Source organism: Bubalus kerabau, chromosome 3 (genome assembly GCF_029407905.1).
Source record: "Bubalus kerabau isolate K-KA32 ecotype Philippines breed swamp buffalo chromosome 3, PCC_UOA_SB_1v2, whole genome shotgun sequence".
Taxonomy (NCBI): domain Eukaryota; kingdom Metazoa; phylum Chordata; class Mammalia; order Artiodactyla; family Bovidae; genus Bubalus; species Bubalus kerabau.
The window spans coordinates 69,683,746-69,701,018 of NC_073626.1; positions in this window are offsets into that span (position 1 = coordinate 69,683,746).

The window sequence follows — 17,273 nt, forward strand, 5'->3', positions numbered from 1 at the left end:
AAAAAAAAACCCTGAAAAGTCTCAAAGCTTAATTTGTGTCTATTTCTCTCACAGAACTCAGGAAAGTAACTAAAACACGGATGATAATTGTACAACACAAAAGCTTTGCATGGTTGTTCAATTGCTAAATTGTGTCAGAAGACTGAGAAGAAGGACATCAAGTGTGAGGACATCAAGCGTGAGAAGAAGCGCTGTTGTGTCCTGCAAACTTCACTGGTGTCTAGGTTCTAACTATGCTCACATGCTATGGTAGAAACCTATGATGGTGCTTCTTACACCTTGCTATCCTAAACTATAACCTTTTCTTAAATAACTAAAAATAAAGCTTTATTTTTTTGTGAGTGTAATGCAAATTAAAGTAGCCACCCAAAATATTGATCTATTTTAAGTTTTATCAAGGTTTAAAGTCACTAACAAGAGAAAATAATTATTGCAAACTCACAGTCAAGAAAAGTTCTCTTGGCATATAGTAAAGATGGTGTAGCATATTCTTTCAATGTCACACTGGGGCTTTCCTAGTAGGACCAAATGTCCCGAGTTGCCCAGGACTTTCCTGGCATTAGTTCTAAAAGTCCGATGTCTGGGAAACTCGTCAGTTCTTAGAAAACCAGGACAGGTGGTAAACCTGTACAACTCCAAATTCTTTAAGTGCCCAGGGAATATGTACGTTTGTTTGACTTTGTTGTTTACTATTATTGAAGGGCTCAGGCTTAGTAAAGTTACATGTTGATTTGCAGACATTATCTGGTAGACATGCAAATAAACTACCTGGTAGAAAAGTTAATTCCAAAGATTATACTTTTAAAAAAAATAATATTTTTATTGCTTTGTAGGACATTATCTAGCTTCATATCTACCCTAGAAGTCTTGTTTTAAAATTCCTTTTAAAAATGCTTATAAGTAGTCGGTTTCTTAAAATGTTTTACTATCTTATTGGTTCCCTCAATGATTTAATGAGTCTTTAATATGTTCATTCTGTATTTGTGTAAGAGGTGTTAAATTAAATAAGGAGGCCATTAGATTGAGGTTGCTTTAATGACTCTGTTGCCCACATTAGCAAACTAAAACCTAAGACTGAAATGCCTCGGGGTTAAGAAACTAAAACCTAAGGACAACCAATCACAAACTGCTAATTGGACTTTCCCAAATAAGTCAACCTCTCAAACTATTGCCAATCAAATAATTTCCTTGCTTAGCTTCCACCTCTTCTCTATAAAAGTTTTGCCTCCAGTTCCTGGCCATGAAGCTCTTATAATATTTCTGATTTGGCACTGCCCAATTCAAATTGATTTTTGTTCACATAAACTCAAAATATTTAATATTCCTTAGTTTATCTTTTTAACAGCCCTCCTGTATTATTTTTTTAGTTTTATCAGAGTATCGTTGACTTACAATGTTGTGTTACTTCTGCTGAACAGCAGAGTAAATCAGTTATACAAACATATCAGTTCAGTTTAGTTGCTCAGTTGTGTCCGACTCTTTGCGACCCCATGGACTGCAGCACACCAAGCTTCCCTGTCCATCACCAACTCCCAGAGCTTACTCAAACTCATGTTCATCGAATTGGTGATGCCATCCAACCATCTCATCCTCTGTCATCCGCTTCTCCTCCTGCCTTCAATCTTTCCCAGCATCAGATCTTCTCAAATGAGTCAGTTCTTCGCATTAGATGATCTGAGCATTGGAGTTTTAGCTTCAGCATCAGGCCTTCCAATGAACATTCAGGACTGATTCCTTTAGGATGAACTGGTTGGATCTCCTTACAGTCCAAAGGATTCTCAAAAGTCTTTTCCAAAAACACAGTTCAAAAGAACCAATTCTCCAGGGCTCAGCTTTCTTTATAGTCCAACTCTCACATCCATACACGACTGCTGGAAAAACCATAGCTTTGACTACCTTTGTTGGCAAAGTAATGTCTCTGCTTTTTAATATGCTGTCTAGGTTGGTCATAGTTTTTCTTCCAAGGAGCAAGCATCTTTTAATTTCATGGCTGCAGTCACCATCTGCAGTGATTTTGGAGCCCCCCCAAACAAAGTCTCTCACTGTTTCCATTGTTTCTCCATCTATTTGCCATGGAGTAATGGGATCGGATGCCATGATCTTCATTTTCTGAATGTTGAGTTTTAAGCCAACTTTCTTACTCTCCTCTTTCACTTTGATCAAGATCTTCTTTAGTTTTTCTTCGCTTTCTGCCATAAGTTTGGTGTCATCTGTGTATCTGAGGTTACTGATATTTCTCCCAGCAATTTTGATTCTAACTTGTGCTTCACCTAGACTGGCATTTTGCATGATGTGCTCTGCATATAAGTTAAATAAGCAGGGTGACAACATACAGCCTTGACACACTCCTTTCCTGTTGTTGTTGTTGTTCCATGTCCAGTTCTAACTCTTGCTTCTTGACCTGCATACAAATTTCTCAGGAGGCAGGTCAGGTGGTCTGGTATTCCCATTTCTTTAAGAATTTTCCACAGTTTGTTGTGATCCACACAGTCAAGGGCTTTGGCATAATCAATAAAGCAGATGTAGATGCTTTTCTGGAATTCTCTTTCTTTTTAAATGATCCAACAGATCTTGGCAATTTGATATCTGGTTCCTCTGCCTTTTCTAAAACCAGCTTGAACATCTGGAATTTTATGGTTTACATACTGTTGAAGCCTGGCTTGGAGAATTTTGAGCATTACTTTACTAGTGTGTGAGATGAATGCAATTGTGCAGTACTTTGAACATTCTTTGACATTGCCTTTCTTTGGGATTGGAATGAACACTGACCTTTTCCAGTCCTGCGGCCACTGCTGAGTTTCCCAAATTTGCTGGCATATTGAATGCAGCACTTTCACAGCATCATCTTTTAGAATTTGAAAGAGCTTAACTGGAATTCCATCACTTCTGCTATCTTTGTTCATAGTGATGCTTTTTAAGGCCCACTTGACTTTACATTCCAGGATGTCTGGCTGTAGGTGAGTGATCACACCATCATGGTTATCTAGGTCATAAAGATCTTTTTGTACAGTTCTATGTATTCTTGCCACCTCTGCTTAATATCTTCTGCTTCTGTTATGTCCATAAAATTTCTGTCCTTTATTGTGCCCATTTTTGCATGAAATGTTCCCTTGGTATCTCTAATTTTCTTGAAGAGATCTCTAGTCTTTCCCATTCTATTGTTTTCCTCTATTTCTTTACCTTGATCACTAATGAATGCTTTTTCATCTCTCCTTACTATTCTTTGGAACTCCGCATTCAAATGGGTATATCTTTCCTTTTTTTTTTTTTTTTCCTCCTTTTGCCTTTCACTTCTCTTCCTTTCACAGATATTTGTAAGGCCTCCTCAGACAACCATTTTGCCTTTTTACATTTCTTTTTGTTAGGGATGGTCTTGATCACTGCCTCCTATACAATGTCACAAACCTCTGTCCATAGTTCTTTAGGCACTCTGTGTATCAAATCTAATCCTTTGAATCTAGTTGTCACTTCTACTGCATAATCATAAGGGATTTGATTTAGGTCATACCTGAATGGTCTAGTGGTTTTCCCTACTTTCTTCAATTTAAATCTGAATTTGGCGATAAGGAGTTCATGATCTAAACCACAGTCAGCTCCTGGTATTTTTTTTTTTTTTTTTTTTTTGCTGACTATGTAGCGCTTCTCATCTTTGGCTGCAAAGAATATAATCAATCTGATTTTGGTATTGACCATCTGGTGATGTCCATGTGTAGAGTCTTCTTTTGTGTTGTTTGAAGTGAGTTTTTGCTATGACCAGTGTATTCTGTGGCAAAACTCTGTTAGCCTTTGCCCTGCTTCATTTTGTACTCCAAGGCCAAACTTGACCGTTATTCCAGGTATCTCTTGATTTCCTACTTTTGCATTCTAGTCCCCTATAATGAAATGGACATTGTTTTGGGGTTTTAGTTCTAGAAGTTCTTGTAGGTCTTCATAGACCTGTTCAACTTCAGTTTCTTCAGCATTACTGGTTGGGGACTAGACTTCGATTACTGTGATATTGAATGATTTACCTTGGAAATAAACAGAGATCATTCTTTCAGAATCCATACACATGTACCCAACTCTTTTTTAGATTCTTTTTTCCACATAGCGCATTACAGATTATTGACACAGTCCTTTTTAGATGTCCATCAGCAGATGAATGGATAAGAAAGCTGTGGTATATATACACAATGGGGTATTACTTAGCCATTAAAAAGAATACATTTGAATCAGTTCTAATGAGGTGGATGAAACTGGAGCCTATTATACAGAGTGAAGTAAGCCAGAAAGAAAAACACCAATACAGCATACTAACGCATATATATGGAATTTAGAAAGATGGTAACAATAACCCTGTAAGCGAGACAGCAAAAGAGACACAGATGTATAGAACAGTCTTTTGAACTCTGTGGGAGAGGGAGAGGGTGGGATGATTTGGGAGAATGACATTGAAACATGTATAATATCATATATGAAATGAATTGCTAGTCCAGGTTCGATGCATGATACTGGATGCTTGGGGCTGGTGCACTGGGATGACCCAGAGGGATGGTACAGGGAGGGAGGTGGGAGAGGGGTTCAGGATGGGGAACATGTGTACACTGAGGTGGATTCATGTTGATATATGGCAAAACCAATACAATATTGTAAAGTAATTAGCCTCCAATTAAAATAAATAAATTTATATTAAAAAAATTTTTTAATTTATGCTTTAATATCACTAAAGAATACTAGACCATTATGGTTTCAGTGCAGTTCCTTTAGTTAATTATATTTTTAGCCAAAATATCCATGTATTTCTTAAGCTTCAGTTTACTCTTTTCCAGGTATGAGGATAATCTAAGGTTTTGTGATAATCAAATGAGATAATGTATATTAACTATAAATCAACATGTTCTATATACTGTAAGGCTATACTTATGCTTTACATTCATTACCAAATTTCTTCCTACAGAGTTTCCAACACATAAGAATAGGAAAATATTTCTCCTTTTATCAATGTAGTCTCACTGGAAGAGTTTACATAAGATTCAATACATTGTGATTTAGCACATGGTTTGTTGTCCTTCTCAAGTCTTTTTTCCTATACATTTATTCAGAATACATCCTCATTTTATACTTGTGAGGAGAATTAATCAGTTTTAAGTATACAACCTTGCATTTGTTCTTATTAATTCCATCACATTTAATTCAGACTACTTTGCTATTTCTCAGCATTAGTCTGAATTCTCAAATAACTTGGTATCTGACATTTTTGTTATCTTTTGTGAAGATAATATATATACCAAAGTAAAAATACTTCATGAAAAACATCTTGTATTTTTAGAATTAAAGAATCTGAAAAACATTATTCAAGATATAATAAAGGACATTTTAATCTAATAGTAGTTCATTTCTATACTACATACTTTGAACATTTCTCTAATTTCTGAAATGCAATTGACCAACTAACCAGAGATTTCCAGTAATGTAACAGACAGATAATTCATAAATTCCCATTTTTGAAACTATGACAAATCATTAAAACATTCCAAATTTTTTTGCCTAATTCTTAATATCATTACTTTTTTTATAGTATTTGAAAGGCATTATAAAATATCATACACTCCCTTCAGGAAGGAAATCAAACAAAATGACAAAGGGAGTATTATACTTCATTACAAATGCAACATGGTATTGCCTCTGGGGTCATATAGACTTGAGCCCAAATTTAAGCACTTTACCTGCTAGATTTTGAGTTAGTTGCTTTATCTCTGTCTCTCTAAATCTCTTTAATGTGAGGTCTCTGTTAAATCCATGTGGTAATAAATTACAGAGCAAGATAGCTGTCACATAGCATCCAAGAACTTTTAGCTACTTATATCATTACTATAGGATGTATTTCTAATTCAAAATCTGGCTATTCAACAGTAAACATATGTTTATGATTAGACTCATAGAGAAAAGCAGAGTAATCAGATATTGGCAGGGGAATAAGAACTTTCTTGCCCTTCTGCTTCCCTAATTATTATATAAATGAGTTTTGATCCAAAAAAAACCTGATTGTTTGATAGCATAAGTGCCCCAGTGGGTTCAAGGAGCAGGGTGTGAGTAGATATCAGGGTGAAAGTGAAAGTGATGTTGCTCAGTCGTGTCCGACTCTTTGTGATCCCACGGACTGTAGTCTACCAGGCTTCTCTGTCCATGGGATTTTCCAGGCAAGTGTACTGGAGTGGGTTGCCATTTCCTTCTCCAGGGGATCTTCCTGACCCAGGGATTAAACCCAGGTCTCCTGCATTGCAGGCAGATGCTTTACCCTCTGAGCCACCAGGGAAGGACCCTTAAATGCTGCAAGGAGATTAAAGGATAGGCTGTGAGTCAAAAATCAGGATGACCTTGATCACTGCCAGAAGGTGCAGTCCCATCCCATTTTGAGGGTCCTGCATTCTCTAAACCATACTACTAAAGCAGCATTAGAGTTTCAAAGATGAAACAGAGTGGAATAATCTGTGAAAGGATACACATTATACATGATGATAAAGTCTCAATTTTTATACCCGATTCCTCAAGTCAGAACAAGACACTCACATTAATCTAATTACAAGGAAAGCCATATTATAAATTCATGTGACCAGCAAAATAAAAGCAGATTTGGTTTGTAATGGCAATTCTTTTCCCTCAAATGGTTTAGTCTACTGCCTCAGTTGTATTTTGAAACTTCAGACACTGGCTGAATTCAGTCTCTCTCTAACTGAAAACACTCAACTATTTTTTCTGCCTATGCTTAATATGAAGCATGAGATAGGGGCAGAAGTTAGAAATCTTCTTTTAGATCAGAAATCAGCAAACTATGGGTTACAGGACAAATCTGGCCTGCAGTCTGTTTTGTACTGCTTGTGAGCTAAGACTAGCTTGACATTTTTAAATGATAGAAAACAAGCAAAAAGAAGATTTTGCAGCAGAGACCATTTGTGACCCTGAAGTGTAAACTGTTTACTACCCAGCCCTTTATAGAATGTGTTTGGCTAAGCCCTGCTTTAATCTATGATCACGAGCCTAAATATAAGAGCCTTCTATAACAGGTGTCAACAGACTTTTTCTGTAAAAGGTCAAAGAGTAAATATTTTAGGTTTTCAGGGCCATATCGTCTTTGTTACAACTAACTACTCAATTATACTGTTATATAAAATCAGCCATGCTGCTAAGTCGCTTCAGTCATGTCCGACTCTGTGCGACCCCATAGACGGCAGCCCACCAGGCTCCCCCGTCCCTGGGATTCTCCAGGCAAGAACACTGGAGTGGGTTGCCATTTCCTTCTCCAATGCATGAAAGTGAAAAGTGAAAGTGAAGTCGCTCAGTCGTGTTCTACTCTAGCGACCCCATGGACTGCAGCCTACCAGGCCCCTCCATCCATGGGATTTTCCAGGCAAGAGTACTGGAGTGGGGTGTCATTGCCTTCTCCAAAATCAGCCATAGACAATCAATAAGTGTGATGGTGTTTCAGTAAAATTTTATTTGCAAAAATAGGCAGCATGTCAGATTTGGCCTATGGTCAAAACTTGCCCACAGTCTTCTGGAAAACTAACCTTATATCTGAACTTGATTTCTGAACTTGGTTCCTTAGTATATTATTGCTTGGGTCTCTCTGAACTCAGTTTATTTATGTCAGTTTTTACCCATCTGTTGCCTTCACCAAATACCATGATTTCTCTCCTTATATGGACTTTCATTCTTCTAGATTTCCAGACTTCTTGATCTCTTACGCTCACCTGCAGTCATATTACCTGTCAGATCATGCCTTATCTTTCTTTACCTATCTGTTTTGGAGTATAAGCCACAGAGCAATGATTACCTGCCACACTTTCTTTTCTTTATTTTTTTACTTAGAGTTACTGAAAATGACCAACTGGTGATGTCCACGTGTAGAGTCGTCTCTTGTGTTTGGAACAGGGTGTTTGTTATGACCAGTGCATTCTCTTGGTAAAAGTCCATTAGCCTTTGACCTGTTTCATTCTGTACTCCAAGGCCAAATTTGCCTGTTACTCCAGGTATTCCTTTACTTCCTACTTTTGCATTGCAGTCCCCTAAAATGAAAAGGACATCTTTTTTGGGTGTTAGTTCTCAAAGGTCTTGTAGGTCTTCATAGAACTGTTCAACTTCAGCTTCTTCAGCGTTACTGGTTGGGGCATAGACTTGGATTACTGTGATATTGAATGGTTTGCCTTGGAAATGAACAGAGATCGTTCTGTTGTTTTTGAGATTGCATCCAAAAACTGCATTTTGGACTCTTTTGTTGATTATGATGGCTACTCCATTTCTTTTAAGGGATTCCTGCCCACAGTAGTAGATATAATGGTCATTTGAGTTAATTTTACCCATTCCAGTCCATCTTAGTTTGCTGATTCCTAGAATGTCAATGTTCACTCTTGCCATCTCCTGTTTGACCACTTCCAATTTGCCTTGATTCATGGACCTAACATTCTAGGTCCCTATGCAATATTGCTCTTTACAGCATCAGACCTTGTTTCTATCCAACAACATCCACACTGGGTGTTGTTTTTGCTTTGGCTCCATCCCTTCATTCTTTCTGGAGTTATTTCTCCACTGGTCTCCAATAGCATATTGGGCACCTACTGACCTGGGGAGGTCATCTTTCAGTGCCCTATCTTTTTGCCTTTTAGAATAGGAAAGACTAGAGATCTCTTCAAGAAAATTGGAGATACCAAGGGAATATTTCATACAAAGATGGGCTCAGTAAAGAAAAGAAATGGTATGGACCTAACAGAAGCAGAAGATATTAAGAAGAGGTGGAAAGAATACACAGAAGAACTATACAAAAAAGATCTTCCCAACCCAGATAATCACAATGGTGTGATCACTCACCTAGAGCCAGACATCCTGGAATGTGAAGCCAGGTGGGCCTTAGGAAGTATCACTACGAATAAAGCTAGTGGAGATGATGGAATTCCAGCTGAGCTATTTCAAATCCTGAAAGATGATGCTGAGAAAGTGCTGCACTCAATATGCCAGCAAATTTGGGAAACTCAGCAGTAGTCACAGGACTGGAAAAGGTCAGTGTTCATTCCAATCCCAAAGAAATGCAATGCCAAAGAATGCTCAAACTACCGCACAATTGCACTCATCTCACACGCTTCCCTGGTGACTCAGAAGGTAAAGCGTCTGCCTGAAATGCGGGAGACCTGGGTTCGATTCCTGGGTCGGGAAGATCCCTGAAGAAGGAAATGGCAACCCACTCCAATATTCTTGCCTGGAAAATTCCGTGGATTGAGGAGCCTGGTGGGCTACAGTCCATGGGGTCGCAAAGAGTCGGACACGACTGAGTGCCTTCACTTTGCTTTGCTTTGCTTTGCTTCACACGCTAGTAAAGTAATGCTTAAAATTCTCCAAGCCAGGCTTCAGCAATACATGAACGGTGAACTTTCAGATGTTCAAGCTGGTTTTAGAAAAGGCAGAGGAACCAGAGATCAAATTGCCAAGATCTGTTGGATCATTGAAAAAGCAAGAGAGTTCCAGAAAAATATCTATTTCTGCTTTATTGACTATGCCAAAGCCTTTGACTGTGTGGATCACAATAAACTGTGGAAAATTCTGAAAGAGATGTGAATTCCAGAGCACCTGACTTGCCTCTTGAGAAACCTGTATGCAGGTCAGGAAGCAACAGTTAGAACTGGACATGGAACAACAGACTGGTTCCAAATAGGAAAAGGAGTACGTCAAGGCTGTATATTGTCACCCTGCTTATTTAACTTCTATGCAGAGTACATCATGAGAAACGCTGGGCTGGTTGAAGCACAAGCTGGAATCAAGATTGCCAGGAGAAACATCAATAACCTCAGATATGCAGATGACACTACCCTTATGGCAGAAAGTGAAGAAGAACTAAAGAGCCTCTTGATGAAAGTGAAAGAGGAGAGTGAAAATGTTGGCTTAAAGCTCAACTTTCAGAAAACTAAGATCATGGCATCTGGTGCCATCACTTCATGGCAAATGGGGAAACAATGAGAGACTTTATTTTGGGGGCTCCAAAATCACTGCAGGTGATGATTGCAGCCATGAAATTAAAAGACGCTTAGTCCTTGGGAGGGAAGTTATGACCAACCTAGACAGAAGAGTAAAAAGCAGAGATATTACTCTGTCAACAAAGGTCCATCTAGTCAAGGCTATTTTTTCCAGCAGTCATGTGTGGATATGAGAGTTGGACTATAAGGAAAGCTGTGCATAGAAGAATTGATGGTTTTGAACTGTGGTGTTGGAGAAGACTCTTGAGAGTCCCTTGGACTGCAAGGAGATCCAACCAGTCCATTCTGAAGGAGATCAGTCCTGGGTGTTCTTTGGAAGGACTGATGTTGAAGCTGAAACATCAATATTTTGGCCACCTGAGGCAAAGAGCTGACTCATTTGAAAAGACTCTGATGTTGGGAAAGATTGAAGGCAAGGGAAGAAGGGAACGACAGAGGATGAGATGGTTGGATGGCATCCCTCACTCAATGGACATGAGTTTGAGCAAGCTCCAGGAGTTGGTGATGGACAGGGAGGCCTGGCGTGCTGTGGTTCATGGTATTGCAAAGAGTTGGACACAACTGAGTGACTGAATTGAAACTGAAAATGATGCTAGTCTTAAAAGAATCCATATCCCCACAAATGAGGCAGTTTGAGAAATTTGAACTAGAACTTGACCTAGGATAAAATTTCTTTCAAGCCTGTCTTCCTTCAATCTTAATACATATACTTTAGGCTTTTTCTAAGAATTAAACATGTAAATGTATATAAAATGTCTTGCGTGTTATAGGCATCAGCCAGTGTCTGTTTGACGAGGATAATGCAAAATAATGGTTTCTGCAAATGTCTCCTAGAACGAATTTGCTTTTTGTCTTGTCTCTTTCATCTGTTATGTACACAAGCATTAATCTTTCTATGATATCTTTTCAAAATTTGTCTCTTGAATTAAAATGATTCCTAAATGATTTCCTGTTGTACAGATGGGATATAATATTTTAAAGACCTGAATCCATAGATGGGATTGGGACAAAGTTTTCTCTGTTGGGATCATCCAGAAATAGAGGTAAAGATTACCTTGAACCATAATAAATGTAACTCTTTCACATAAATGTTCTACTAATTTTTACACAGCATTCACTCATGCACATACAACCCAAATAACAAAAAAGATTCAAATGTGGCATCTCCGGCAAACTTGTACCTATATTTATGCTTCTTTTTTAAATTTAAGTTGTACTGAAATTTTACCTGATTGTTTATTATTTAACTCTTGTATGATGAATATTTAAAATGCAGTGGTAAAGACATGCATGGTTGAGTCCCTTTGCTTTCCACTTGAAATTATCACAACATTGCTAATTGGCTATACACTGATATAAAATAAAAAGCTAAAAAAATGCAGACAAAAAATGAGTAAAAAAAAAAAAAACCAAGACATGACCTTGTCTCTAAAGTATCTAAAAGCTAAAAAATGCAGACAAAAAACGAGAAAACAAAAAAAAGACATGACCTTGTCTCTAAAGTATCTTGAAAACTCATAGGGGAGTGTCAGTAGGGTTTGTTTGAAAGCAGATGCTGAGACAGAGTTAGGAGCAGAAAAGAGTTATTAGAAGGAAGGGCTCTGGGTGATAAAAAGAGGAGGAGGAAGAGGACTGGGCAGAGAGAACTTTCAAGATTTTGCCCAGATATGGCAAAATCTTGGTCAGCACACTAGGGCACTGCAGAGCAAACACTGCTTGTGAGAGGAGCCCTGCACTGGCAGAAATGGCCAGGCTCCAGTACCCCTGCAGAGCTCGATCACTAGGTGCTACCTGGGAAAGACATGGCCTTCCTTGTAAGCGCAGGAAGATCCTGAAGGTGTAACAGCTGGAGGCTGCCAGATCACTACACTCCTTACAGCTGAATAAGGTTTTCTGGAAGGAAGACCGAGCAGCAAACTTCCGTAGCTCCCATGAGGAGAAAAAGGTATACACACACACAGAGTACAATTTTTGTGCCATATAAAATAATAGAACTATATATAAGTTAAACTAATGAATCAATGCTAAGAAATGCAGCATTGAGCACAAGTCGATTTGCATCTCATTAGAACTTCCAAGAGTGAAAAATCAAGTAGTTCAAGGGGCATGTTGTGATCAGCATTTTTAAACACAATTTAAAAATTTGTTTAATTATTGTTTTTAAGACAGTTAAAACTTCTGATTCCATAATTGCAATTTTCTGACTGAGGGGCTGGATGTTTAACTTAACATACTTTAGTTAGATAAAAAATAAACCCTTGGATTATAAATTCACTCAGAATCTCTCAAAATGGAATTCCATGAGTGGTAATAACACAGAATATTAACCTATGTGTATTACATTTTTTTTCCCGTTTCCAAACTCATTAGGGAAAAATAGGATAAATAAGATAGACATAGATCTTTTCTGCAAAATTTTTTAAGGACTTTGATGTGTAAATATACACTATAATCTCAAATGATGGAAGGGGCAGGGTAAACAGGATATATAGAATTTCTTTTTTTTTTCCTTTCTTTTTTTTAAAAATTTTATTTAATTTAACTTTACAATATTGTATTGGTTTTGCCATATATCAAAATGAATCTGCCACAGGTATACTTGTGTTCCCCTTCCTGAACCCTCCTCCCTCCTCCCTCCCCATACCATCCCTCTGGGTCGTCCCAGTGCACCAGCCCCAAGCATCTTACACTTAATATACAGGGGAAAAACTAGATTGGGAATTGCTGAACTAATGAACTTGAAGTTTATCCATATGAAGTAATTTAGTTAATCATTCCAATTTTTAAAAACATCCAAAAATTAGACTAATTATTTTATCTGCATATCTGACATTAGCTAGACAAAGTCCAATTTTCTGTTTCATTGTTAAAGGAAAATGTTCTTTCTGAAATAAATCACATATTTTGAAACCATTAGTTAATAACACTAACTAGAGGCTAAAGGCAGCTATAATTATTTGTATCATCATCTGGAATTGGCTTTCCTTTTAATAGAGCCCATTTGCACTATAATAAAAAGCATGATAGGAACTGATTAAAGCTGGCTGGAACAGTTTTCATTTAAGAATTTCTCTTCCTGTGTCAGCCAATGTTTCTCTCTTAATGTTATTTTAATGCAGTCATTTTGTGTTTGAAAATGAAGGCAATCATGTCAGTCCACGAGTTGGCAAAAGACAGTAATTGATTTTTACAGATCAGTCACCTTTAAAAATCCATATAAGATGAATATTTATTATTTTACAAGTACAAATCACTTTCTTTAGAAGCAAGAATAAATGCACAATAAAGCAATGTATTTTGAAAGAATAGAAATGTAAGAAATAGCTTGCTTTAATGTGTTCCCTACATTGTGTCATTGTAATAAACATTCCTCATTGATTATTTCTCCCACAGTATCCGCAATTTTCATTAGCTTGCAATGTGACAAATGCAAAAACTGACAAACTTTAAAAATGATATACTCTGGAACCACCTTTTGCTCATTGAGTTACTGCAACTCACATGTAACAGTACAAATTTTCTAACTTCACTAATAGAAGTGTTCCTATAACCCTGCATAGAAATGATTTGGGGAAATTGAATCGTAATATACTTATATGGGGCAAAGGTCTTCAAACTTGTGTTCCACAGAGTCTTTGAGGAAGGATGCAGAGAATTGCCATCCTGGGTGCCCCAAGATCGTGGGGCAAAGAAAGGAACACTGGATAGGTGCTGAACTTATCCGACACCTCTTCTTTTACAGGGTAAGTTACACATTAGAGTTCTATGTCGTAATTCATTTGTGGTTAATATAAGCAAAATAAAACAAAATATAATTCCAAATGAACAAATTTTGCTAGGTGTATTTTTCATTTGTGAATGTGTATCATCAGGAACCCGGATTCTGTGGGAGAGGGCGAGGGTGGGATGATTTGGGAGAAGGGCATTGAAACATGTATAATATCATATGTGACACGAATCGCCAGTCCAGGTTCGATGCATGATACAGGATGCTCGGGGCTGGTGCACTAGGATGACCCAGAGGGATGGAATGGGGAGGGAGGTGGGAGGGGGGTTCAGGATGGGGAACATGTGTATACCCATGGCAGATTCATGTTGATGTATGGCAAAACCAATACAGTATTGTAATTAGCCTCCAATTGAAATAAATAAATTTATATTTAAAAAATATAAGCAACAAATTATATAAATACATGAGCTTTTTACATAAAAACAAACGTTCACCAGAATATCTTGAATAAAGTAAACTTTTATATACCGTAAAGATAATAAAACATTCTTGGATAACCAAAGGCTCTTAATAAGATTTGAAGGCTTTCTTCCTTCCTTTCATTTTTTTTATATCCTTAAGGTCAGAAAGGAGGTAGGAGTGAAAATAGTTCCAGGAAGTCTATGCTAAAGGCTGAAATTGACAAAAAAGATTATTATTATTATGTTTTACCAAGCTCAAGACAGCCAACCTAAGGTAGCAGGGTAAACTACTATTCAATCAATGGTGTTGACTTTCTACATTAGAAATATATATACAGTTTCCTCCAGATTCAACTCTTGTACTACATTTCATTCTTAGAGGAGAACAATTCTTTTATTTCTCACTAGTTCCAAGTCATTGTCCTACCAGAACCACTGCCAATCTTGGCATTTAGTTCCCCAGGAATAATTAACTTGATAGAATAAAGGTTAAAAGATCTTCAAAAAAATGTGACCAGATATTCAAACAGGTAGTGTGCACTTTTTGACAGCAGGTTATAGACATGTTAAGGGAAATCACATCCAATTTAGTAGGGATTCTATACAATTCATGGAATTTTCCAGGCCAGAATACTGGAGTGGGTAGCTGTTCCCTTCTCCAGGGGATCTTCCCAACCCAGGGATTGAACCCAGGTCTCCCGCATTACAGATGGATTCTTTACCAGATGAGCCACCAGGGAAGCCCAGTTAGGATTCTAGTTCAATCCCAACTAGAGGAAATAGATTCCTATTATATGAGCTAAGAAATTGGAAACAGGTTTCCCTAAGGCTGACAGAGAAAGATGTGGCCCACTCACCTATTTCTCAGCCAAAATATCTTTGTTTTAGGGCTACCACAGCAAGTCTGTAACCCTGAACATAAGAAAATGAATATTTAGAATGCAGTTCTCTTCCTGCTGCTGCTGCTGCTAAGTTGCTTCAGTTGTGTCCGACTCTGTGCGACCCCATAGACGGCAGCCCACCAGGGTCCCCCATCCCTGGGATTCTCCAGGAAAGAACATGGAAGTGGGTTGCCATTTCCTTCTCCAATGCATGAAAATGAAAAGTGAAAGTGAAGTCGCTCAGTTATGTATGACTCTTGGCGACACCATGGACTGCAGCCCACCAGGCTCCTCCGCCCATGGGATTTTCCAGGCAAGAGTACTGGAGTGGGGTGCTATTGCATTCTCCAGCAGTTCTCTTCCAGGTGTATTTAAAAAGGCTCATTCACCCAACAAGTTGAATTGGTAACTCAATGATCTCAACTCACCATACTTTAGAGGAGGTTTCTTAGTCATTCAGAAATAAAGCTTAGCCAAAGGACTGTGTGTGTTTGTGTGTGTGTGTGTGGTGTGTGTGTGCTTGGCATTGGTTAAAAAGCTCTGATTTTAGTTGTGTAATCTCAACCTGAATCACCCAATCATTTCTGTAATCCTCAAGTAAGAAAAGTCCTGCCATTTTCTAGGATTGGGGGAGACTGCTGGCTCCCAGCATTGTCTCATCCCTGGGAGTAGGACTCATTATTAAATTGAGGAGTGGAATAAGAATCACTGTGGACCATCCTAGAGTAAGTGGAGTTGGACCATGGCCAAAGAAATTTCATGATCAAAGGCAATGCCACTTCTACTGGGTGGAAGATGAGAGTAGACAGATTAAGGCAGGTTTTTTTGGTTCAGGTTCAGGGAGAATGCTGTAAAAGTTTGGAATCAACACTGTGGACTCAGTCCTGAAAGTAAATTAAATTGTCCTAGAATGATTTTTTTAGCCTTAGTTTTCTTCTGAAGAGATGGAAAACCCCAGCTTTGGCTGCTGCCCTGTGTCCTTAGATTTTTTTTTTCTAAGTCTCCTTCCTTGGCAGGCAGATTCTTTATCATTGAGCCACCAAGGAAGCCCTTTAAGATGAACAGAGACCAAAATCAACTTATTATTGTTATTTTTTTTAATGGAATGGAGTTAGTAGGTGGAGAGGTTAGACTTATAGTCTTATAAGTTATTGTGTAAAGTTCTGGAAGGTCATTTCTAAAAATTCTTTAAAATTGGTAATGCTTGTTAAGGGTTTAGAGGAGAACTGGGAGATAAAACAAGAATTGCAGGAGGGCTTCATTATATGGCATTTTGAATCTTGAAGTATGTGATATATTAACTATCCCAACAAACAAATAAAAATAAAATTAAAAGAAAAGCATAAGTAAACTTCCTATGGGAAGAACCAGTTTTAGCCATAAAAAGATAACAAATATACAGTGTTCTCTTCCTGAATTGCTTTCCATTTCCTAACCAACAGAATCTTAATAGCACCCATGTGATAAATACATACCATTGCCATAACTCTATGCCCTCCTCTGTCCCTGAAGCTAGCATAGTCCCCTATACATACTAACTATACAAAATTATATACAAAACTAGTTTCCCTTTCCTTATGTTTGTTGCTTCTCTTGAATTTAACTTTGCTAGCTAAGGATGATCAACAGGTAGTATGTTGAATGTTTATGAAGGGAGTTTTCTGTGTCGTGGGATGGAAAGCAGACTTATCCTCCAACGTGGGACTTAAGGGTCTAGAACTCTTCCATTAAGAATATAAAAGCTTCTATTCCACCTGAACATGCAGACTATTGAGTGCTATCTTAGAGCAATTTCTGCATATCATGCAGTCAACATGTAAACAAGACCTTGGGAATCAGAATGTTGTGGCTTAGACTTAACTAGCTGTCAGTTAATTTCTCTGAAACTCAATCTACTTATCTATGAACAAGGCTATAAAGGGTGTCAGGAGGTTTGTAGAAAACACATTTGTGTGCATCACCTGACTCACTGGAGCTACTTCTTTAGTAGCTATTAAAATTAATATTGCCCATTCATTGGTGCCATTTTCATGCCAGACTTGCTCATGGGGACCTACATGCCTTCCTACTTCATACAATTAGGAACCACTACCTTTCCTTGAAATAAGTCAGAAACATAAGTGTGAACTTTAAATAGTGAGCTTCATGGTGTTTGAAGCTTATGTTATCTGGGTCAAGGGATATTAAACGTGAGTCAAAG